General features: G+C 37.4%; 1 protein-coding gene across 1 annotated transcript in view; it reads right to left on the bottom strand.

Moving 5' to 3' along the window:
- The window catches only part of FAF1 (Fas associated factor 1), a 432,339-nt gene that overhangs the window by 148,786 nt on the left and 257,209 nt on the right, over positions 1–26,344 (bottom strand). The window lies entirely within an intron of this gene.

Below are 26,344 nucleotides of genomic sequence, written 5' to 3'. Positions count from 1 at the left end.
AGGGAGCAGCCAAAGACACAATAGTGGGGTGGTCATAACATTTCAAACATGTACTATAATCAAGCTAATTATCTAAAGACAAACATTAAAATGTCAAATAAATACCCTAGTATTTTCTATCATGTGCTGTCACAAAGATTATACTAAGAGAGACATCGATATGAAAGAGAAACATCTATTGGTGTCCTCCTAACGACCTGACCAAGGATTGAATCAGCAACCTAGGTATGTGTCTGGACTGGGACTCGAACCCACACACTTTTCATGTATGGAACAGTGCTCTAACCAACTGAGCCACCTGGCCAGTGGAAGTGTTGTTATTTTTCATTAGTCTAATTAGAGGTTTTGTTTGTCTGTTTTTGCATCAACAATGTTTTGACATTGTACTTTTAAAATGCTAGAAGACCTGAATAACTTTTTTATAAAAGCAAAACAGGAATTGATTCTGTCATTTCTACTGTCATATTCATCAACACAATTGTCATAATTACCTCAATTTATTTCATTTCAGTACAAATAAAATCAAAACTAAGTTGGATAAAAAGAATTACCTTCACAATATTTTTCATTAAAAAAGGTCCTCCACCCCCACCCCAAAATCCTCTGGTAATGAAATAATAATGACTGCAAACTTCACTGACAATCAGAAGCAGCGCAGTACAATGGAAAGAGACCTGGGCCAACAGGCAGAAAAATCTCGGGTCAAATACCGCCTAGCCTCCTGATCTTGGGGAAAGTCACTTCTCAATTCTAAGCCAGTTCCCTCATTTACGAATTAGGGTGGTAATCCCTGCCCTAAAAGCATCAGTGGATTTTTGAAAGGGTTAAATGCAATATGCAATAAAGTAAGTAAAAGCTGGCTTTGAAACTATACTAACATAGGCAGAAGAGCTGTTATCATTCCAATGATCATTTTTAGGACCTGGAGAAAAGAAATGGTGATTAACTTCCCACTGTGACTATCTCTGCAGACAGCTCAGTCACGGGAGGAGAGGGAGGAAAGTGTTCACTGAAAGAAAGTACATGGTTCTACAAATGACTGGCTCTTCTTGGTCTCACCCCTACAGTTATCAGCATTATCCGTAGCTACTAATCATTCCTGATAATAAGAGAGTACAGTGGTCAGCAGCTTCTCCCTGGTCTACAACTGACAAAACCTCTGCATCACTATTTCTGATCCTAGTAATCACAATGCACCAGGGACACTGCAAGGTCAGGAATTTGTGAGTGACTATGTGCCCAGTGTTGCCTACATATAAAGCACAGTGTCACTCCTGATGGTTCATATATATCAGTTGGGGAGACAAGAGATGCACACAGGAATAGGTATGGAAAAAGGAATACAAGTGAGTAAAGACAGGGTTGTTTCTTTTTTGAGGCAGTCCCCTGTAGGGCTGGGGAGCCCTTGAAAAGGGCAATAGTAACTTAGATGATTTTAAGAGTTTAGGGCTAAAATAAAGGTTTATTGAATTTCATCACCTAAACTTATATAAAAGTTGAAGTCAGAAGGATGAGGTTTAAGACTGGCTAAAGCATTCAGTTGACCAATACCTATGGGCTAAATCACTTGACATTTCTGTTCTTCAGTTTTCTTACTTAGAAAATGCTGTCCTAATGTACAAAATATGGTAACACAATTTGTTCTATCTCCCTCAGAAAGCTGGTATGATGATCCAAAGAGATCATGTAAATGAAACTAACTGGTTATGTAATTGTAAAGCATCAGTGCTATTATCTGGGCCAAAAAAAAAAGACCCAACAACAAAAGATTAGGTTTGCAGGTATGTTTGACTTTACAGTTGAAGAGGGTTACCCTTTAAATTTTGTATTTGCATACTTAATATTATACATAATTGTAATCTTTCAATCAGAAGATTGCTTTAACTTAATATAAAGAAAGACCATGGCTCATTTTCAAAATCTATGTTGAGGTTTTATTCAATTTTTTTTGGCCATGTTGGGTGGTAATTCTCTGACTTTCTATCATCACACATGTAGAGGTTCAAACTAGGTTCACAAATTAAAAATAAAGTTAAAGCAATATTCTTTTATTATTTAATCCTATACCCTTAAATGCTGCACATTTGGGGGTATAATCTTCTGGATGCTTAGGGATGGGGGGAAGTAGAACTTTCATGCCTAAAATTTCACTGACTGATCCTACAAAGACAGATTCCTACACCATTCAACAACAAAACTAATTTTATTTATATATAATGGGTTCTGTTTGACAGCGTAGGAGTTTGTTTTACACACACAATTTTTAGAGTAATTTTAGGTTTACAACAAAATAGAGGAAAATACAGGCATTTCTTCTATATCCTTTGCCCCCACATTTGCAATCTCTTCCATTATCAACATTACTCACCAGAGAGTGCAATTTTTAACCAAAGATGAACCTACACTGCCACATTACATTTACTCAAAGTCAATGGTTCACATTAGGACTCACTATTGCTATTTTACATTTTATATGCTTGAAAAGGTATAATGGCATCTATCCATCATTATGGTATCATACAGAGTATTTTCACTGCCTTCAAAATCCTGTTTTCTGCCTACTCATCTCTATCTGCCACCACCCCCGACCTTTTCACTGTCTTCCATGGTTTTGCCTTTTTCAGAATGTCATATAGTTGGAATCAAACAGCAAGCAGCACTTATTGAGAGCTCATTTCCTTCTGGTGCTGAATAATATTCCATTTTGTGGATGCACAGTTTATTTATTCATTCGCCTACTGAAGGACATCTTGGTTGCTTCTAGGTTACGACAGTTATAAATAAAGCTTCTACAAACATCAGTATATAGGTTTTTTTAAAAAAAATGAACGTAAGTTTTCAACTTCTTGGACAAATTCCAAAGGGTATAACTGCTACATCACATGGTAAGAATATGTTTAGTTTTGTAAGAAACTGCCCAACTGTCTTCCAAAGTCGTGTACCATTTTGCATTTTCATCAGCAATCAATGAGAATTCCAGTTGCTCCAAATCATCACCAGCATTTGGTGTTGTCAGTGTTTTAAATTTTAGCCATTCTAATAAATATGTAGTGGTATCTGCTTGTTTTAACTTGCATTTTCCTGATGATACATGATTTGTAATGTCTTTTCATGTCATTACTTGCCATCTGTATGTCTTCTTTGCTGAGGTGTCTGTTAAGGTCTTTAACTCATTTTTAATAGGGTTGTTTATTTTCTTACTACTGAGTTTTAAGAGTTCTTTATATATTTTAGAAAACAGTCTCTTATCAAATGTATCTTTTGTAGACATTTTCTTCCAGTTTGTGGCTTGTTTTCTGATTCTCTTAAAAGCAAGAACTTTTAAAGTCAGAATTTCCTGAGTAAAAAATTATTTCTGAGCCCTGGCTGGCGTAGCTCAGTGGATTGAGCGCGGACCTGCGAACCAGACAATCGCGGTTCGATTCCCAGTCAGGGCACATGCCTGGGTTGCAGGCCGGTTCCTTGCAGGCTAACTACCAGCATGGGAGGCACAAAAGGCAACCATACATTGATGTTTCTCTCCCTCTCTCCTTCCCCTCTAAAAAATAAATAAATAAAATTTAAAAAAAAAAAAATTATTTCTGTTAGCCACTATTCTATTTTTCTCTAGTTAATATATTGGATCTCAAACCTTACTTTCTCCCTCTATAAACAAATTATCTTTCCTAATAGGCTTTTTAGGAGGATGGCTTAAAGGAGAATACATTTGCCACAGTGTAGATATTCCATGTTAGTAAACACTTTAAAAATCTGTTTAAAGTTTTTTTGTTTTCTTCTTTTTTTAAATTATATTTTATTGATTGTGCTATTACAGTTGTCCCAGTTTTTCTCCTTTTGTCTTCTTCCACCCAGCACCCCCCACTCCCTCAGTTAATCTCACACCATTGTTCATTTCCATGGGTACCTCAGTAAGTTCTTTGGCTACTCCATTTCCTGTACTGTACTTTACATCCCCATGGCTATTCTGTAACTACCTATTGGTACTTCTTAATCCCATCACCTCTTGACCCATTCTCCCACACTGCCCTCCTATCCGGCAACCATCAAAATGCTCTCTGTATCCATGATTCTGTCTCTGTTCTTCTCTTTGCTTAGTTTGTTTTTTAGATTCAATTACTGGTAGGTATGTTTTTATTGCTATTTTATTGTTCACAGTTTTGATCTTTTTCTTAATAAGTCCCTTTAACATTTCACATAATAATGGCTTGGTGATGATGAACTCCTTTAGTTTTTTCTTGTCTGGGAAGCTCTATATCTGCCCTTCCATTCTAAATGATAGCTTTGCTGGGTAGAGCAATCTTGGCCGTAGGTCCTCGCTTTTCATGACTTGGAGTATTTCTTGCCAATTCCTTGTTGCTTGCAAAAATTCTTTAAAGAAATCAGCTGACAGTCTTATGGGAACTCCCCTGTAGGTAACTGTTTTTCTTGCTTCTTTTAAAATTCTGTCTTTATTGTTAACCTTTGGCATTTTAATTATGATGTGTCTTGGAGTGGGCCTCTTTGCATCAACTTGTTTGGGACTTTCTGTGCTTCCTGGACTTGCATGTCTATTTCCTTCACCAAATTAGGGAAGTTTTCTTTCATTATTTTTTCAGATAGATTTTCAATTTCTGGCTCTCTCTTCTCCTTTCGGCACCCCTATGATGTGAATGCTAGAATGCTAGAAACTGTCCCAGAGGCTATTTCCCCCCTTGTCTTGGATTCTTTTTTCTTATTAACATTCTGATTGGTTGCTTTTTGCTTTGTTACGCTCCAAATGATTGATCTGGGCTTTATCTGCTCTACTGTTGCTTCCCTGTTAATTGTTCTTTACTTCAATTAGTGTATCCTTCACAGCCATTTCAGATTGCTCTGAAGATCAGGCAGGGTGGCCTCAGGCAAAACACAAGTGGGGGCTGACCTTGGCCTGCACCACCCCAGAAACCCCAGGGTCTGCACACCCAGTGGATCACTATAGACCACACTGGAGCACCACCACCCTGCCCCTGCACAGCTGATCCTCCATGGAGGGCAGACTTTGGTGGTCAGTGGTCACAGCCAATCCCTGCAACTGACTGTCCTGGGTAGAACCCTCTCATTGACCTGGCAACAGCAACCAAGACTCAGCTACAAGAGGAGAGTGCACTCAACCCACAGGAAGGGCACACCTTATGGAAGGCTATGCCACTGGACCCTATAGGACACCTACTACATTAGGCACAATACCAAGCCAGGGAGTCATAGCAGCTCAATCTAATAGATACAAACACATACAGATAGGCTGCCAAAATGAGGCAACAAAGAAACACAGCCCAAATCCCAAGTCAAAGAATTGACTGAGAATCTAGAAAAAGAACTAAACAAAATGGAGATAAGCAATCTATCAGATGCTCTATTTTCTTCTTATAGGAAGTATTTAGTATTTTCTTAGAAACACATTAACCATGCCAATGATTTTCAAAGTGTGGTCTATAGTCACAGGATTCTTGAGGTTCTCTTAGGGGCACTGTGGTCTACAACCACAATGTCAACATAAATAATTTTCACAATAATACTTAAATGTATGACTTCTTCATTGTGCTTTTTATACTAATGGTGAAAAAGCAATGATGGGCAAAACTGCTGGTACCTCACTGCAAATCAAGGTAGTGACATTAAAGAATGCTAAAGTCTCCAGTGCCATTTATTCACTTTTTAAAAAGATTTTATTTATTTATCTTTAGAGGGGAAGGGAAGGAGAGAGGGAGAGAAATGTCAATGTACAGTTGGCCTCTCGTGGGTCTCCCACTAGGAACTGGCCTGCAACCCATGCATGTGCCCTGACTGGGAATCGAACCATGATCCCTTAGTTCGCAGGCCCGTGCTCAATCCACTGAGCTATACCAGCCAGGGCCATTCATTCACTTTAAAATGCCCATTTCACTTAAGAATGTCAGTGTTGAATCAGTAAAAACTATTACTCTTAATGAAACTTCACTGTTACATACACTTCTTTTAATATTCTATGTGACAAATGGGAACATGCATAAAGCATATTCTAACTATAATAACTGTGTTGGGGAGAAAGCTCTTACTTTTGAGTTTTGTGTGGAACGAGATACTTTTTTCATGGAACACTAGTAGTACTTAAATGACTGGCAGACAAATATGGTCACCTGGGTTTAGGTATCTGACATGATTGCCCTCCAGAAAGAACAAAGCAAGTCTGTTACTTCAAGGAAAAACTCTGATGGCATTAACTGTCAATGACAAAATTTGAGTTTTCAAGTAAAATTTAAAATTTTGGAAAAGTATCAGGCATCATGAACTCAACAGCTTCTAAAAGATTTTCTAATGAGGTCAGTGGTATATTAACAAATATGATTCTTCAATGTTATATAATGAAATATGTTAAGGTTAGAAAGTGTGCATAACTCAGTGGACTAATACTTTCGAAATCAATGGTGAATGCATAATGTTATAAAATTATGCAAGGATAAAAGATTTATTTCAAGTATGAAGCAAACCAATGGGTTTTACTGTAACAAAGTACAAAAAACATTATATTGGTATGGCTCTAGACACCACATTGAAACTACCCTTTAGAAAACTGACAGCAACCAGAGGGGAGGCTGAGGGAAACAGAGTTGGAGAGAAGGGGAAGGGAGTAGTCAAGGAACGTGTATGAATGACCCAGGGACACGGACAACAGGGTGAGGATGACTGTGGGAACAGCGGGCTGGGCGGGGGAGAAGAGGAGGGGAAAACTGTAATAGAACAACAATAAATATTTAATAAAAAATGAAAAAAACAATCACTTGTTGAGTTCTAATCTAATACTGACGAATACCCACAAATACCCAAAATGTCTATTAAAATATTCCTCCCTTTCCAGCTACAAATCTGTGTAAGGTCAGATTTTCTTCCTATATTTCAACCAAAATAATAGATTGGGTTGGCCAAAAACTTTGTTTGGTTTCTTTCTGTAAGATGGTTCTGGTAGCACTTAAATGTCTTTTAACTTCATTTGAAACAATTTTGTTAGATTTTACTTTGACAGCTGTCATATCAGCGTGCATTTAAAAAGTCTTAATGAAAATTGGTGAATTTCTGTGTAGTCATTTAAACACTTAAGATGGAAGAAAATATGTAACATTTCTGGCATATTATGCTTTGCTATTTTGAGAAAGGTAAGAACACAAGTGAAATGCAAAAAAAGGATTGTGCAGTGTATGGAGAAGGTACTGTGACTCATCACATGTATCAAAAGTGGTTTGCGAAGTTTTGCTGGACATTTCTTGCTGGATGATGTTCAGTGGTTGGGTAGACTATTTGGAGTTGATAGTGATCAAACTGAGATGTTAACTGAGAACAATCAATGTTATAACATGCAGGAAATAGGTGACATACTCAAAATATCCAAATCAATAAAGTCACTGATGAAAAAAAATGTGTCTTTAATTTTACACAAAAAAAACTAAACAAAATTTTTGACCAAATCAATATTGCAACAGGTTGAATGAAGAAGATATCAGAATCTGCCCCAGCTGGTGTGGCTCAGTGGATTGAGTGCTGGTCTGGGAACCAAAGGGTCGCCGGTTGGATTCCCAGTCAGGAAACATGCCTGGGTTATGGCTCAGGTCCTCAGTGTGGGCTGTGTGAAAGGCAACCATATACTGATGTTTCTCTCCCTCTCTTTCTCCCTCCCTCCCACTCTCTCTAAAACTAAATAAATTTTAAAAAAGAAGAAGATACCAGAATCTGAATGTCTTCTATAAACCCAGACATTAAGGAGATTTCTAATGTCATTCACTTACCAGTTTTATTTTTTGGAAAATTACTATTCATTAAAAAATGCCATTTATATTAATAGGTAATGAATTTATTGTTATCTTAAATAAACACTTTTTTCTCAATAATTGTGAAGGACAAAATAGATACAATCCATATAAACAAAGCTCTTGAAGATCTTTGATGATTTTCCCCCCTCAAATTCACAATTCAAATACAGTTGTAAACAGCTGAAGCTATCCAATGTGTACAGATAAAACCAGTTTTCATAAACTATGGCAATTATTTGAAACAACTGTGAAGCCCCCCAAATATATTGTTTTATGAAGCTTTAGAATCTTCTCAATGTATCCCCTTATGTAATTAAAAGAGCATATGTTTTCTTTATAAACAAGTTAAAATGAAATATTAGGACAATGTACAAAAGACAACTCCTATAAACCATCATAATCAATCATTGACTATCTCTCACAAGTCATTAGTACAGTATAAGGATTATCTCATTTCCATTCCTGGAAAAACAACTTTCCACACGCATTAACCACTTATGCTTATCAACTAAGGCGAACATCTACTGATTATGGAAATAGTTTTGACCTTGTGGTCCCTCAGAAATTGTCTCTGGGACTAAGTCTCCAGTCCACGTTTTGAGAACCACTAAAATAGATCAATACAGATTTATTTTATTTTATTTTTATCTTTATTTTTCTTTTTAGAGAGAGAAGGGAAGGAGAGAAACACTGATGTGCTACAGATACATCGATCAGTTGCCTCTCACATGCCCCCAACTGGGGACCTGGCCCACGACCCAGGCATGTGCCCTGATTGGGAATCGAACTGGTTATCTTTTGGTTCGGAGTCCAGCACTCAGTCCACTAAGCCACACTAGCCAGGGCTATATACAGATGTTTTAAAACAATATTATTTAATTTAGTGTTTCAGCTTGGGTTCCACCAAAAACTTGAGACAGGGGATTACATTCAGAAAATTTATCTTGGTAAGTAATTTCTGGGATTAGGAGTTGGGGGACTGAGAAGTAGGGAAAGCCAGACCAGTGGTGTGTTATTGAGTCAATGACTACTGTGACAATTGGGATGCAGTTTAATTGGGGACCCCAGAGACATGTAGAGCAGTGATTTTCAACCTTTTTCATCTCATGGCACACAGAAGCTCATTATTAAAATTCTGCAGCACACCAAAATATATATTTTGTCAAGCTGACTAAATTTAGGTATAATTTTGATTCTTTTATACTGAACAGCAATTGTTGCTTCAGAATTGTCATTTTTTATTTGACAATCTAAGGAAAAAGAGGTAAGTGGCCCTGACTAAATAACATGGTATGGCATGTTTTAAAAATTCTTATGGCACACTGGTTGAAAATTGCTGATTTAGAGTATACCACAGAATTGAGTGCCTGAGCCTTGGAAGTGTGAAATATTGATTCACTGGCTTCCATCTTCCAGTGATCAAGGACTGCTCCACAGAAGGTTAATTCCTTGGCATTTCTGGGTTTACTGGTATACCAGAATACCTGGGGCAGAAAGGAAGACACAAGGTAGACTTGTGGTAAAGCTGTCAGGTTACACTTGGGAACAGCTGGTTGCCACAGCAACTGTTGTGCAAAAGGCAAGCCAAGAGACTGTTACAAAGACCTAAAAGATGTCACATCACGTGGGAAAACCAAGTTATGAAATAATGCATACAATAAGATACCATTTGTGCAAAGAACAAAAGCACCAAAATATATATATAGCACCAGCATATATACATTTTTATGAGATAAAAAGAAAAGATAATCCCTAAAGGTGTTTAGAAAGCCCCTCTTAAAAATGCTTTCTTTAAAAATATGTTAGTTTTTTTATATTCTAGCCAAATTTTAGCCCTTTTCCAAATACATACTTGCAGCCTGTCTTTCTTCCTTATTGCTGATGACAAAGGCTAAGACTTAGTACTGGACTAGAATTTAGGAGACAGAGTTATGGGACCTTGGGCCAGTCATCCAGAGCCTTACATGCCAGATCTGTTCGGGAGGTATCCAGCCATGTAATACGAAAAATAGAGAGATTTATTGAACAAGATACAAGAAACATTGTACACAGGACAATGACATCTGAATCCCCTTCAAAGTAGGCACCTTGAAACCTCCCACAGTTCTCCTAATTGCCATCAGTTGCCCTGTCGTATTTTCCTGAATCTCATCCATAGTCTGAAATCTCTTCCCTTTTGAAGGTGATTTTAGTTTTAAGAAAAGCCAGAATTCACACAGTGCCAAATATCTGGGTTGTAGAGGGACTGAGTCACCTGGGTGATTTGAGGTTTCACCAGAAAACTCTGCATGAGATGTGATGCATGAGCAGGCACATGGTCGCGATGAAGCTGCCAAATACCACCTGCCCATAGCAGCAGCATTCTGAATCACTGAAATAGTTTCTATGGAGCAATGTTCAAGCTTAATGCAAAATCCGATGTAGAGTCGTTGCTCTACTCACTCAGTCATTTTGAATATAACAGCCACACAGTACGCATGCTCACTCAATGGTCTCTATCACCCCCACTGACTAGTACAGCGAAGCCATCATTGTTCACACATGCACATTCCAGTCCACTCTCCTTGGCTGCCAGGTTACATCAATGCACAAACTGTTCTCATTGTATTTACAATAGCTGGACTTTTTGGGGACAGACTTTGTCATATACTCTTTTGTAAAATATGAGAGCCCGTATGAATGAGCTCTCAGATCCCCTCCAACTGTTATGGACTGAGATCTTAATACGTCACTAAGAAGATTCAGTTCATTCACCTCCAGGATCCTTGCACTATATGTGACACACTTAGTATCACAACCCAACAATTCTCACACTACAGCTTTACTATTTGTATCTTTTAAAAATCAGTTTGGAAAATACGATTCCCGTGTTTTAAAAAGAACACTTACATAAGAATTTTTTTAAACCTATTTCAAGCATGTGATCATTCTGAAAAGGCACCAGCACAATTCCATCCAGGTTTGGGAATGTTACTGGGCACCAGCATTAAACAAAATCAATGCAGTAGAAGGAAGATGGATAGGCAGACAGACACACCTACACTACACACACACACACACCCCCCACTAAGTGTTGCTCTACTGAGGCATAACTGGTCTACAATGAACTACACTTTGAATAAATTATATTTTGAAGAGTATAATTTTTTAACTTTTGAACTAATTATACAAATATCTATGAAACTACTAGGTAGTTTTCAAACTATTTTAATAATTCCTATTATTGAGGGTTTAATATGTACTGGTATTACACAAAGTGTTTTATATGCATTATGCTACTTAATGCTCACAATAACTCTGCCAGATAGGTTTTATTTCTTTTAATCCCCATTTTAAAGATGAGGATACTCAATATTACACAGATTAAGAAGCTTGCCTAGCCCTGACCAGTGTAGTTCAGTTTTTCTGGTCGTCATCCTGCAAAGCAAAAGGTCACCGGTTTGATTCCCAGTCAGGACACGTGCCTGGGTTGCAGTTCTGGTTCCCGGTCAGGGTGCATACAAGAGACAATTGATTGGTGTTTCTCTCCCTCTCTTTCTCCCTCCCTTCTCCTCACCATAAAAAAATAAATAAAATCTTTAAAAAAAAGCAGCAGCTTGTCTAAGGTTACACAGATACTGAGTAGTTACCCAAAATTCCAACTTTGGCAGTTTTAGTGTAGAGTCATTTAAAAAGCATTCAATCAAACAGCTATTAAGGTCCTACTATATGTTGTCCTATGGTCTGATAAACAGTAATTATTTTATTTAGATTAATTAAAACAGTTACTCAATTTGTTAGGAACTACATATTAATTGCTACTATACATGACAATCATGAGAATTAAAGATAATCATGACTGCATTGATCATAAAATAGCCTAAGAGAGAAGATTAATATGTTCCTCTCTAAGATAAATCAGCTACTAAGTGGTGAACCAGATCAGACTCCAAAGGCCACGCAGCGTTCGACTACATCAAATGTCTGACTAACACAAAGTCTTTGGTGAGTAAAAGGAGCCCTTGAGATGACTGCTAGGTCACCTCTTTAAAAGTTTCAGATGCACACTGTTCAGCTAGACAGATTATTAAGGTCATTTTAAGATAAACTGAGTCATGAAGCTGAAGTTTCATTTACTATCAACTGGAGTGCAAACCAAAAAAGCTTATTTATTCACAATCCCAATTTTTTTAAGATCGCATATGTGCCAGAAAAATCACAGAGCTTTAATTTGTGGCAGGTTGAAGCAAGCTTATTAACAATGTTAGTTACCAAGTGCATATCCACTTGTCTGGACTAGCCCACTGCCACATTCTTGTAGCAGGGTTAAAGAGCAGTTTAGTCCCCTCATAAAAATAAAGCACACATGTTAAAAAGGAAGTGACTAATAATCTGGAACCAATAAAATATTATAGATGTGTAGGTCAAGATTAATTACCTACAAGACTCTTGTGTAAATAGCTTAAAAACTGTGTCCTCTGCCTGGCCTTGCTATGCCTTAGTCCTCAATTGATTTGGCACCTCCGGTAAGGTTTAATGAAATAAACACCAACAGCAACAAATTCTGAGGCTTTCTGCTGTGTACATAAATACCAATGCCATCATACAAGCAAGCAGAGGTGGATGAAACAAGAAGGTTACTACAGACGGTTTCAGTTTAGACTCCTAAGATTGATATCAGCACTAGACGGGTCCATAGAATTCTTCAGTTGCTGGTGTCCCAATCAGGAGACCCCATATCTTGAAGCCTTAGCTGAGTTAAGTACAGCTGCCCTGCTCCTTTCCAAGCTGTAAATGAGAATCTCCTGGAAAAAGTTTTCAGCAGCCTATCTTAACCTTCTTCTACCAGTAGCCCTGCCAACCCCCAACAGATCCCAAATGAAAGGCAGTCTCTCCTCACGGTGCCTAGCACCTGAGATGTACACAGGTAAAGTTGTTTGTCCCAAGTCACACAGCTGCTTAATGATAGCACAAGCATGTTCTCTTAAGTCCTAACCTAAGTCTTTCTAGTAAATAACCTTAGCTATGTTCTTCAATGATACAGTTTGCTGCAAAATACTAATTACTCTCTTTGTTTAATTATCTTAAATTTCTAAAATAAAATTTTAGGAAAAGATATAAAAATAATTTAAAATGTTCCTGACTTGTTTTTGTTCTTTCTTTCAATCTGCTGGGATTCTTGAAAACAAGGAGAATCACCGGCTGCTACTGTTCCACGTTCTAACTGCCCACCTTCATGCTTCCTTGCAGTGGTCCAACATTATCTTGAGTTCTTTCCATCAAAAAGAGGTTATTCAACACTAGAGACTTTTTTTTTCTTTTTAATCTTCTACTGCATCCCAGCCTCTAATCCAGATCATACCATAGGGAGATAAAGAGTTGCCCACTGTAACATAATTAGCAAAATTTCTAAACATGTTCTTTTAGAAACTAAATATATAGAAAATAACAATATTCTTGGATTTTTATCACTCTAGTACATACACTAGACAAGCTCCTGTAGTACTTCAGAATACTAGAGTACCTCTGAAGAGCATTAAGTTATATTAGAAATATAGTCCTCAAAAAGAAAAAATAAATACAAGGAACACTGCCTTTTCATATATATTTGAAACCGGGAGTGATAGGAAATGCAGTGGTAAAGAATAAAAATCTCAGTGCCCGTAGGGAAGTCCGCCCAGAGCTCAGTGTGGTCTGCACAGTGTGGTCTGCAGCGGCAGCCTGTCTCTCACCCTCGTCCCACGCCTACGAGAACCTTCACCCAAAAGAACTTCTGAAAACGCAGGAGTACACACTTTTCTCAGCGTTGTCTGGCTATGCAGATGTTTGTTCTGCTTCGTGTCCCCCGTTCATTTACATGTCTCAGCAAAGGTGGATGTCAACAAGTGCTTTCTGTTTTACTTTTCCACTGGTTTGGGGTATGTAAATAGCCTAAAATGTACATTGAACGACACATTGTAAAAGTTTTATTTTATTCCTTGTATTATATTAAGCAAAAATCCCTATGTATATGAAAGTGCATAATAAATATATCTGCTTTACAGAGGAAAAAAAAAGAAATATAGTCCTATTAGACCAGGCTAATGTTGCCTAATGGCATAGTTTCTCCTATACCCGTTTAGAGTGAGAATGGTCAAGGCAACTTTAAATCAAAGAAGCTATTTTCAGTCGAATCAAGAGTTCTGTTTTAAAGTAAAGTATTTTGCACAGAAGCCAAATATCTATGCTGTGAATAAAAAGTGGCACTTGTTTCTCAGTTCCTGTCTCTACTGCTTTGTCATCTAGTTGCTTATTATGAGCACCTCCTGGTGGAGGGCAGTAGAAGGAAAAGAACATTAAATACTTCTAACCCACAAGGCTGGTGAGGGGGAAAAGTAAATTGAAACACGTGCAGAATTCCCTTGACCTTGCCTTTCTATCACTTCATAATTTAGAGCTACTTACAGAGCTAGTAATATTTAGAGCTAGTAATAGTAACCATATAGTTACTCAGAGTCTGTAATGAATCATTCAATAAACATATATTCAGTTTCCATTATACATCAGGCACTTGGATCCTGGCTTTGATATGACACTTAATGTCATTTCCTAGGTAAACTACTTGACCTCATAAGACCTCAGTTTCCTCATCTGAGAAATGAGAATTATATCTTTGTTGACATCATTAAAGATATAAGTGGAAAAGTATCTAGCATAGTGAACTTAATTAATTTTGAAATAAACAAACAAAAAACTATATCACACAACACTTCATTTCTGGCTCTTTGCCAGAAAGAAGGACTTTGATATAGGTGTTTTCAGAGGCAATCCCCAACTACTTCTGTCTTTAAGAATTTAAGCCTAGAAGACAGGGCTACTATCAGTTACACGTTTATTGGTAGGTGTTTCACAACACCTTACGTTAACAACATTTAGCTTAATCGGAATGTGCTCTGAAACATACTCAGAACAACCAAATGTATTACTTACTATTTTCCGCACCAAAGATACACAGATGTTGACCAACATGTATTAAAATACTTTCTTCCTAAGTGAACCAAATATGCTTATTTAGGGTTTTTTAACCTCTTCTCAAGATCTTATATGACATTCTTCTAAGATATATTTTGGCTCTGGGTGTTTTTAATAGCCCATCTCTGACATTTACTATCCGCTTATAACTGAAATTTTTAAAAGAATATGTTACCAGTGATGTTCAAAGGTGAAACTTGCTACAAATTTCCCACATAATTCCTATCAGTTGAACTTAATATCGAGAGGCTGAGGAAAACAGGTTATTGGGGGGCAGGGGAAAGGGGTAAGTCTAGGAAACCCGTTAAGCCTTCTGAGAACTTTCAGCTTAAATACATTATCCAGCCTGTAAACTTACTTCTCTTATGTCACCACTATTAAAGAAAAAAAAAATCTATTGCTCTTTTATGTCTTAGGCTGAATGGTGCCATTTTACAACTTTCTCCCATCAGTGCTGCCTGTGATATGATTCCATGTGTGTAAAAATATTGCTGGCCGAATACAAATACATTGCACGTAAAAGAAAAAAAAAAAGTACCTGGGTTAAAATCCTAAATCTGCCTCTTATTCATTGTGTGACCTTAGTCAACTCTCTTCTCTCTGTTTTATCACCTGTAAAGTTGAAAATAAAAAAAAATAGACTACATGATTTCCAAGTTTTTTTCTCTCACTCTGGACAAGTTTTTCAAGGCCATAACCTGGCCTGCCTCCCCCACTATTAACCCCCACTACTTTCTTATGCTCTATTCAGGTTTGTTTGCTCATTGATCCAAAATATGATGTGTCCTTGTCTACTCCTAGGCTTTTTGTTTATGCCATTACTCTTGCCTGATTCCCCGCCCCCATTCCTTTCCACTTGTCCACTTCGTAGGTAAGTTCAGATCTTATGATAAAAGTAAGTAAAAGCATTTTTTCAAAACTCAGTTCAATCTCTTCCCGAAAGCCTTCTATAACCTCCCCAATCTCAAAATGTTTTGTTCTCCAAAATTCCTAGTGTCTCTTGGAAGTCAACCATACCTCGTGACACTTGCACAAATCTTCCAGAAATAAATACCTTGTAGTCAGCTAGTTCTTGAGAGGAGAACCATGTGGAAATAGGGGAGCTGAGTAGAAGTAGGCGGTGGGGATTTTAAAGACAGAGGTCTTATGTGGGTAGACCAAGGTCTAGGTTAAGGGAATAAAGTCAGACCGCAGGAACTGGATCCAACTGAGGGGAAAGCCAAATATCCAGGGATCGAAACTGCCATCCCACATCTGTGGCAGTCTGCCTAGGTCACAGCCCTGTGTATCACACTGCCTCTGAGGAAGAAGTAGTCCCAAGAAAGGCAGTGACTCTGCTCCAGTAGGTACAGTGGATCAGGGGACCTGCTGTTTTAGAAGGTGAGGGGGAGAGGGAGTGTCCCGCTGAATAAGGAATGAATCTCAAATTGCAACTCCGTGTCTCCCAATTTTTTTGCACCTGTAACAAGAAGTTCCTGGAAAAGCATCTGTCACTGTGAGGCAATTTCTTTGATAATCAGGTGTCACTATGCTTCCTTGGAGAAGTATAAAAACAGAGCAATTATGACCTTGGACTCCAAAGTTACACCGCCAGTGTTTGAAATCCTGGCTCTGCCAGCCACTAACTGCAGGACTTTGGAAAACCCTCCTTCCTGTCTTCTCAATGCCTTAATTCCCTCCTCTATAGTTTCTAAGTAATAAAATTGTTATGAGGTTGAGAAGTGTATATAAAAGCACTTTATAAAAGTGTATATATAAAGCATAAAAATATATGCTTTATATATATATAGCTATATAAATATATATATCAATCATACATACTTAGTGATAAAAATTTAGTTATATAATTCTGGGGAAACACAGGTAGTACTAAATTTGTTTTAAATAGAGTACAAATACTATTATTCATTTAACTAATAGTTACTAAGCTTCTACTATGTGACAAAAACTCAGTTGAATGCTAGGGGTACTGTCAATGGTGAATAGTTTCTGCTTTGATGTAGTTAATAGTTTCTAAACGATAAGTTTGTGAATACTATGTATACCATTTTACTATTTTATTCTGGTACATCTACTCCTTGTCATACCTTTAGTAAGAATGTACCTGGTACAGTCTGCCACAGTCCATTCCACAGAAAGAAAAATGAGTGTCTTATTTTCGCCCCACATCACAGAGCTGATGAATACAGCACAGTCAGGACTAACACACATTGACTCCTAGTTTGTGTGTTTGTTTTTTTTTTAAATGACATTACCTCCACTTTAAATGTGAACCAACCTGGCGAGCTTGTTAAGTCTCTGATTTATTGGATGAAGAAATATGGTAAAGTTGAACTATAAAAAAACTTAAAAAAATCTCTAGATGTCATCAGATTACCTGAAAACATAACTCTATGTTAAGGCATAGAAAGGTGATGAAAGAAACAGAGCCATTTATGTTGCAAAACCTCATCAGTTTTTTGCTCAGTTAGCTTCTATAGCCTGGAAATTTTTAGGAAAAAAAAATCATACTTTTTCTTGTCTATAATTCCATTCAAGTCAGGCAAACAAAATCATTATGTCATTTGAGTTATTTTGTAAGTATATTAAAGTATGCTTTAAAAATACTGCTTTCAATGAAGACAAAAATGATGACACTTGGAGAACAAACTGATAAAGATTCACCAAGTCTTCCTGGGGTCCTTCCAGTGCACTCAAGAAGTACCTCTTGTGTATTTTTCTATCTCTCCAAGAAGTACACATAGCAGGGGCGATATGATGATGTGCACACAGTTCACTCATCTCATCGCCACATGCTATCCTGTTTCAGATGGGCCAGGCCAATGCACTGAACACCTCTCAAAGTAACTGAGAACCAAACTCTGAAGCATTTTCTAACTGTGAATATACCCTTCCCCAGAAGAGAATATAACTTTCTATACACTACTTGAGATTTCACACCATAATGGCTCATCAAAATCAGAAGCACAGGGGAAAAAATCTGTTACCAAAACTACTTAAACACCCCAAAGAAATCATGTGCTAAAATAAAAACAAAGGCATGTCTTCCAACAATTTATATTTAATAATTGTTATTGTTGTTATTGATTAATTAGGCCCTGTGAAAATATCTCTTGGAAGGTATTCAGCAGTTTATGTTAAATGGGTGAAGAATCTATCTTGGGTGCAGCGTGTTCAGGTTATTAAAGCACCAGTGCTTATTTTATCTCCCCACAAAGTATTGCTGAGATAATCACTGCTGACAGCTTTATTCAAGGTTCATTTCACTTTTTCTGCTATTTTTCTCTGGTTAGAAGTTCAACAGAGCCCATGGGAAGCCACACCCCTCACACCTGTTAGGCTTCTTCATGTTACGGAGGGCCAGTATGGACATGTCACTTCAAATTAGCATTGTACCAGGGCGCTAACTGTGACAATTACTTATCACAGGTTTAACTAAAAAAAAAGTTTCTAATTCAACCACAAAAACAGTGTCACAGAATGTAATTCAAACCTGTAAAAGCAGGTTGCATAAAAAATATTCAGAGAACCACAGAAAAGGTTCCCAGGTTTGAGCTTTGTCCTGTATCTGAATTATGCAGGAATGCTCTGTGACTGAACATTTACTTTAAAACAAAACCAAACCAAAAGGTAAATAAGGAAGAGCCAATAATTATACTCTACCAGGAAGCAATGGTGATGAGTGGGCCTTTCTGTTTTCTTCATGATTCTCTCCAAAGCTTGAGTATTTTATTTATCTTAATTCTTTTGTGTCATGCAATTAATTCCATAACAAAATTTCCGGCTAAGCAAAGCAGATACTTCTAGATTTACCAAAGGAAAGAGAGCTTTGTAACTAGGTAGAAAAGAAGCATTCTCTCCTAATACTTGTTTTTACTGGGCTTGCAAACCAGATAATTATCATTAGAGAAAACAGACATTAACACAAAAAGGAAAAGGTAAAACCTCACATTCTGAAATGTGTTTGAGGCTACTTATTATAAACCTCTCTGTTTCAAGTGCAAAATAATCTCAGAATTATGCCACCTCTGAAAGATCTGGGATGGTTGGGGTGGTTAATACAGACTGCTGTGAGGCTAATTGTGAATCTTGAGTTAATTGCTCTCTCCAGCTAGGGATCTTTAAAAATAAATAAAATGGTCTTTTAAACGATTTTTAGTTCAATTTGGACTCAAGAAAACATCACCAAATTATGGTAGCTAAGCTCTGGAAACTTTACTATTTGCTGCTGTTATTTAGCAGACAATTCAGAAAATCTAGGATACGTATGTCCACTTCATAATCAGTGCTGATACATACGAACGAAACAACAGTTAGTGGATCTGTATTTCTCATAACATGCACAATGTGATTCACAAATGCCAATGTCCATTACCTGGTCAGAGTTAAAAGGAATTCAATGTTCTTTCACACCACATACACATGCACACACACAGCAACATGACTGGAAGATGCAAGCCAAAAATTGCAAAGACTAACTCTGAAACAGAATCTAGAAGTTTTAAATGCTTATGAAAAGCAAAGGACAAAGTAATTGTGCTGAGCAGGAATTCAACAGAAGAAATTGCTTGTTTGCAGGAAACCATATCCATTGGTGAATCCACTGTAATCCTGGCGTGGCAAAAATTTCAGTACCTTAACAGTTCCATACATGAACGGTGCAATAGAAATGCAGAACTTTTCTCAAGCCAAAATACAGAAGGGGTATTTTATGCAAAAAACAAAAACAAAACAAAATAGTCCTCAAGATATTCTTTTTATTTTTCTAACATTTAGAAAGTCATTATTAACAAAAGCATATAAATTCAACACAGGAAATAGTGATTATATGAATCCAGGATATTATCAAAAAACAAGCCCTTTGCCTCATTCTATAATCAAAACATATTCACAGAAAATCAAGACAAAATCTTAGGTCAGAAAAGTGCTTTTACCTCAAGCTGGCTCCTCAATTTAAGTTTGATAAAGAGGTTCTGCTAGTGGAAAAAATCATTATTTTAGAGAGCTACCATACTAATCAGTGGTGACTTCAGCTCATCATAACCACAGAACCTTCAAATACACAATGATACATCTCAAGCCTGCTTTGTATGCATAAAGAGTACCAACCAGCCATTTGGCACATGTCTAGTCAATAGTGGGATGCCATTTACCCCACAACACCATGGAACTCTTTGGAGAGCAAACACAGTCGCTCTGGATATTTTTCCAGCAGTCTCTAATTCCTTGGCAAAACTCAGGCAGTTATGCTAACAGCTTTGGTCTCAGTGCATGGACATAATGTTGCTGGGCATCTTGTCATGACTTTTGCTCCTGGGGAAAACAGTCTGAATTAACTATACCAATTTAGGCACAGCAGCTTAAATGAGTGTAATCTAGAAATGAGAAAAAAGAATTCCATCTTGTTGGTTAATCCATGCCTGACCCATCCTAGCCAAGTGCTTTTTCTCCTTGTACTCAACTCCCACACCCTTATTTTGAACCTCTAGAAATCTTGGTTTGTGGTTCTTTTAAATCTGCCTATGTCTGTGTTTAGGTATTGGACCCTAAGGTCTTTGAGGACACAGCCTGGATTTTATATTCTTGTTTTTAGCTCTCATAGGGCTACCTACTAAAGTTTGCTCTGCTAGGCCAACCACATAATAACTGCCCATTGCTTGAATTTAAACTGGTACTTTCCTTGCCATGATAAAATATAAAAGATACTTGTAATCTTCTAGAGAAATAAAAATTTACCAAGAAAAAACCCCTGGAAACCACTCCAAAGTGAAATAAGAAGTACAAACAACCATCATTAGAGCAGTGTGTGACTGACCTCTGGGTGAGAGTGAAAAGTAGAAGGCTCAAAACAAATCTGACATAAGTTAGGTTAAATTTTACTTGTTGGCCGCTGATGGCTTGAAACCGCCAGTTAAAATATGCAAAATATTGATCACTCAAATTCAACATCAACATAATCTGAATTTACATATTTTCATTTTTGATAATGGCACACTAGTTTCATTTCATATTTAATATTTGTATATAATTATCTGTGCATTCTCATGTATTTCATCTCTGTGGACTTCATGGGGATTAGAGAAATTTGAATATCATTTCAACTTTGTAAGATATGGCTTTCAAATTTATGAGGATGCAAATATAGCTAACAAAAATGTAGAGTGGTATAGAAACAGTCCAATACTGTATACTATGCATAAAATACTTTAACACATTTTAAATAATGTCTCACATAAGAATAACCATACAGCACCATTACTTTACTATTATATTTTTTAGGATGCACACCCAGGTAAATATAAGAACTAGTAAGTGATCCCTCTATACTGTTGGGTTGACCAACACATCTGTATGTTTTTTTCCGTAAAACAAAAGACATGTTTTTCATATTCACCAATAACTTTATTGATTTGGATATTTTGAGTATATTGGTTACCTTCTGCTACCGGCTACTAGCGTGCAGAGGCCAGGTGTGCTGCTAAACACCTTCCAATGCATAAGAGCCTCACAGCAAAGAATTATTTAGCCAAAACATCAATAGTACCAAGAAACTTTGCAAACCACTTTTGGCACATTCAATCAGTCATAGCACCTTCTCCACACACTGCACAAATCTGTTTTTGCATTTTAGTTGTGTTTTTACCTTTCTTGAACTAATAAAGCATAATAAGCAAAAAATGTTGCATATCTTCTTCCATCTCCAATATTAAAATGGCTACACAGAAATTCACCAATTTTGATAAGTTTTTTTATTAAAGACATGCTGATATGACAGCTGTCACAATACAATCTAACAAAATTGCTTTGAATGAAGTTAAAGACAGGTAAGGACTACTAGAGAAATCATATGGAAAAAAACTAAATGAACTTTTTGGCCAACCCAATACATGTATATGTGTTTACTTCCTGGTTCACTGGTTCTTGTATGTACATGTACGTACAAAAATACTGTTTTGTATTAAAAACAGGAAAATTCTCAAGTCCAATAATCTTTGAAAATTTTTTGACGCATGATAAAATAATAATCCATTCCTAATTCAAGCATACGTTCTGTTGGAAGATTCATACCTACAGCACTTACTAATGCCCCAAAAATTAGTGTAAAATGAAAGCTGTGCCAGTGTTAACTCTCCAAAACAGGCAGTAACCATTGTTTTTGTGCTAATAATAAATCCTATTTTGCAAAAAACTAATCAACCTGTAACTTTAAGCTGAAAAATTCATTTAAAAGTACTATAGTTAAAAAAAAACAAAAAACAAACAAAACATTTAATGTGAGTATAATAAAACTAAAAAGTGAAAAAAAATTCAGAGTCTGGGAATTAATCATTTTATACAACATTATTTTGATCAACATATAGTAATAACGCTAAAAATATTCTGTCAAAAACAAACAAAAATCTCTGGAAATCTGCCAGCAAAATGAGTGCAAGAAATAATCTGAGAATTAAGAAAAACTTCAGTCTTTTAAGGACACTAGTAAGACTGTCATTCAGGAATTGTATGTTATTTGAAATTACTTATTTTTATTTGATCTATTTCATTTGCTAAAGACATATACTATAATTATATAGAATTAGAGAATATTAGAGTTAGAGGAAACCTTGAAGTTGTGGGATATGGAAAATGGCAGAATAAAAGGCAGAGGATTCCAATATTTATTGAGAATCTACTACGCACTGGACAGTTTAAATTCACTCCCCCTCCCCATTAAGACAGGGCTCTGAGTTAGGTATTATTACCGCTGTTTCAGGAAGGCCCTGAGAAACTATTTGTTCCTGATAGTGTTGAAATTTAATTCTAATTCAAGTTGTTCTGATTCCAGAATCTGTATGTGTTTACCATATAAAAGAAACTAACTTTTATTTAGATAGGCAACTCATAGTCATTAGCTCATTTAATCCTAAAGCTGCTAACATTCCCACATGACAGATGAGGAAACAGTCTTCACAAAATTAGTACATCTGTCTAAAGCTACTTTAAGGTCTTCCATTACATGGCCTCATTTCTCTAATATAACTCATATTTTCTAATATAACTCATCTGTCTGCTAAGGAAACCAAAGTCCAGAGGCCTTATATGACTTACCCAGGGTCAAACAGGCAACAAGTTGCAGAGGGAAGACTATGAGCTGGGCCTACAGGTTTCAATGTACCACACTTTTCTTCTTGTTTATGCCATTACAACTGTTCTTGCCTTCCCCCACCCCCCTGCTTTCCCACCTCCACCCAGCCCCACACTCTCACCCCCCTCAGTCGATCGCCATACTGTCCTAACGTCCCACCCTCTCTCTTCACAGTCTCGTGTTCAATATACTCCCATATTTCACCACCACTTAGTCCAAGAGCCCATAAACTTTTTCCCTACTAAATCACATTCAATCCTGACAGGAACAAGTTACCCAAACTTGACCTTCTCCAATCTCCTAAAACTAAAACCTTTACTCAGTTATGGCCTGTTGGGGGGTGGGGGAGATACTATGCTCTAGCTGGTCTTAGGTGAAGTCTGATGGGAAAGGAGGATAATGAAAGCACCCTCTTGCTTTACTAACTCAGGAGGCATTGACCAAGGTTGGCTCCTTGGGGCTGAAGAATCAGTAGGCTGCCATGTTAGACATACACAGGCAGCTAAAGGGCAAATAGTAGTGATCTATACTCTGTTAACAGAGTGGGATGTCCTTGGGGATCCTGTGAGGAAAGGGAATTCTGGCTCCCCTGAGGAACCTTCGACAGTATAGCTCTGCGTACCCGGGTACAGTGGTGGAGCTGGTTACTCCATACTGTACCCTAGTCTCCACACCCCAGGCTCATTCATACCATCTTCTCCTAAACCATGACCCTGCTACTCCACCATCTCCCAACCATACTGAACCTTATCTGTACCGATTTGCACCTCCTCGGAGCCTCAGGTATCAATTAGCTAACAGATGCATCAAGCCTGGGTCAGCCCATACCGAGTAAACAGCACTGGAAGACTTTGCTAATTGATATTCGTTCATTTTAATTTTGGCATCTGAAGGACAATGTTCCACTTTGACCACAGTTTAGAAGTTTTCAGAAAATTTGGCCCAGGTTAAAAATTTTCTCACAGATCAAAGCACAAATGGCATCATTGTGCCGGAGCAGCCAACCGCATGGCATTTCTCATTGGCAGACAAGTCAGAAAAAGCGGTTCTAGTTCAGACTCCACAACTTTCTAACTTCCTGGTGTCTTCCCAAAGCCACTTACCTCTCTGAACCTTATTTTCTTTATTTGTAAGAGAAAATAATAACTATTCTGCCTAACTTAAAAAACTGTGGGAAAAAATGAATTAGTCCACGTGAAATGACTTTCAAACTGAATAACAGAGGAATGGTTTTATTCCTTCAACACTCACTAGGCTCATCCTATATACTAGGTAACATCAGCATTATCATATCTTCAACTTTTCATGTGTATTCACCTTGGTTGCCTTACAAGACCTCAAAGCAAAACTCAAGTGCTATACAGTAAGATGTGTTTTTATCACAGCTTATGACTGCTAAGCTGATACTGACGACGCAATAAGAAATGCACTGTACCTCTTCTCCCTACAGCACCAGAACCCTGCAGCTGACCTCGCTCTAAACAATAATAACAGAAGGAAGGAACTCACTACACAACATGAATTTGACCTCGCACATCTTCTCACACTTTGAAGTCTGACCGTTCCTCACTTTTCCTGGTCAGCCTTCTCCTCTAATCATCCTGTTGGCAAATATCAACTATCTGCTATGTGTCCATGGATAGAGAGAGAAAACGAACAGTATCCTTGCCTTTGAGGGGTTCACAAACAAGTGGTAAAATGTACCTGTACCTAAGAAGTGTAAGTAACTAATTCTACCAATGTGGGAATCTCCTAACAAATGCTCTAGGAGAAAATAGCTACCTGGAGTCTTTGAGGGAAAATGTCAAAAAAGGAGTACCAGCTGACCTTAAAAATGATCTGGTTAACAAGTAGACCAGCAGACCAAATAATGGTGGGTAACTGTAAGAATTAGAAACTGAAGCTCAGAAACATTTATTCATTCAACCAATATTTATTAAGCACCCACTATCAGAAGGCATTAGATAATGCAATGGTAAACAAAAACAGGCATCTGTCCTTGCAGAATTTACAGTGTAAAGTGGGAAATAATTACATTAAATATAAAGTCACAACTGAGGTAAATGCAATGGAAGAATGGCTTCCCTGAAGAAATGGTTGAGTTGGAAAGAGGAGCTAGAATAAAAGAGAAGAGATTCACGGAAGGATGACTATTCCAGGTAGAGAAGAGCATTTGCAAAGGCCCAATGATGGCACTTTAGAAGAAGCGACAGAAGAACAGTATAGCTAGAGAACAAGAGGCAGTATGAAATAAGACAACACTAAAGAAGTAAGTAGAAATCACACTACATAGGGCCTGGGAGGTCATGTTAAGGATTTTGGTCTTCATTTGGGAAGACTTAACCAGGGAAATTAGATGAGCGGATATACACCTTTCTAAAAAAGGATTATCCTGATGTGGTGTGAAGAGTGTATCGAAGGACAATGAGAGTGGCTACGGGAGCATAATTAGCTGGCTTTTGCAATAATCCAAATTTAAGAAATTGGTAGCTTATATTAGGGTGGTGGCTATGAAAATGGATAGAAACAAATGAATAAGAGATATGGAGCTCAAACTGACAGGAATTGATAATTTGATAGGTCAGCAAGGGAGGGGGCTATCAACTCTGGTGATCAATGGAGTGATACAGATGTCGCAGCCAGACTGCCCTCACATCTGGGTTATCAAGAATAACTCCTCTTGCCCTGGCTGGTGTAGCTCAGTGGATTGAGCACGGGCCTGCGAACCACACGATCGCGGTTCAATTCCCAGCCAGGGCACATGCCTGGGTTGCAGGCCAGTTCCCGGCAGGGGACTCACGAGAGGCAACCATACATTGATATTTCTCTCCTCCCCTTCCCCTCTAAAGATAAATAAAATAAAATATTTTTTAAAAAAGAATAACTCCTCTTTGGCTTGTGGAAGTGGGTAGATGGTAATGTCACTCATGAAATTAGGAAACTTTAGAAGGGAACCAGGTATAGCCATGCAAGACCATGAATTCGATTTTGGATGTGAAAATTACAGTCCTTTGGGGCCTCTAAGTGGTGATGATAAGAAGGCTCTTCTGGAGCTGACAAAGGAAGACTATGCTAGAAATATAAATTTGTTAATCACTGTCACATTGGTAATAATTTAAGTTGTAGGTGTGATGAGACAAAAATGAATACACAGAGCCATTAGGAGATCCAACATTTAGTGACTGGGTAGAGAAGGATGACCTTCCAAAGAAGACAGAAAAGAAAGGAGCACCACGGAGGCAATGGAAAAATGAGGAGAGTATGGTATACTGGGAGCCAAGAAAAGATAATTTCAAGATGGACTTTTCAATAAGGTAAAATACTGCTGAGAAGTATTTAAAATATATCAGTGGGGCTAACTACCCAAACGCTTGCTCCAGCAATAGTAGAAAAGAAGAATAATGTGAAATATCCACTTAATGGAATATTA

Source organism: Sturnira hondurensis, unplaced genomic scaffold (genome assembly GCF_014824575.4).
Source record: "Sturnira hondurensis isolate 20B ecotype Veracruz unplaced genomic scaffold, ASM1482457v3 Scaffold0004068, whole genome shotgun sequence".
Classification (NCBI taxonomy): domain Eukaryota; kingdom Metazoa; phylum Chordata; class Mammalia; order Chiroptera; family Phyllostomidae; genus Sturnira; species Sturnira hondurensis.
This window is presented reverse-complemented; position numbering and strand designations above follow the sequence as displayed.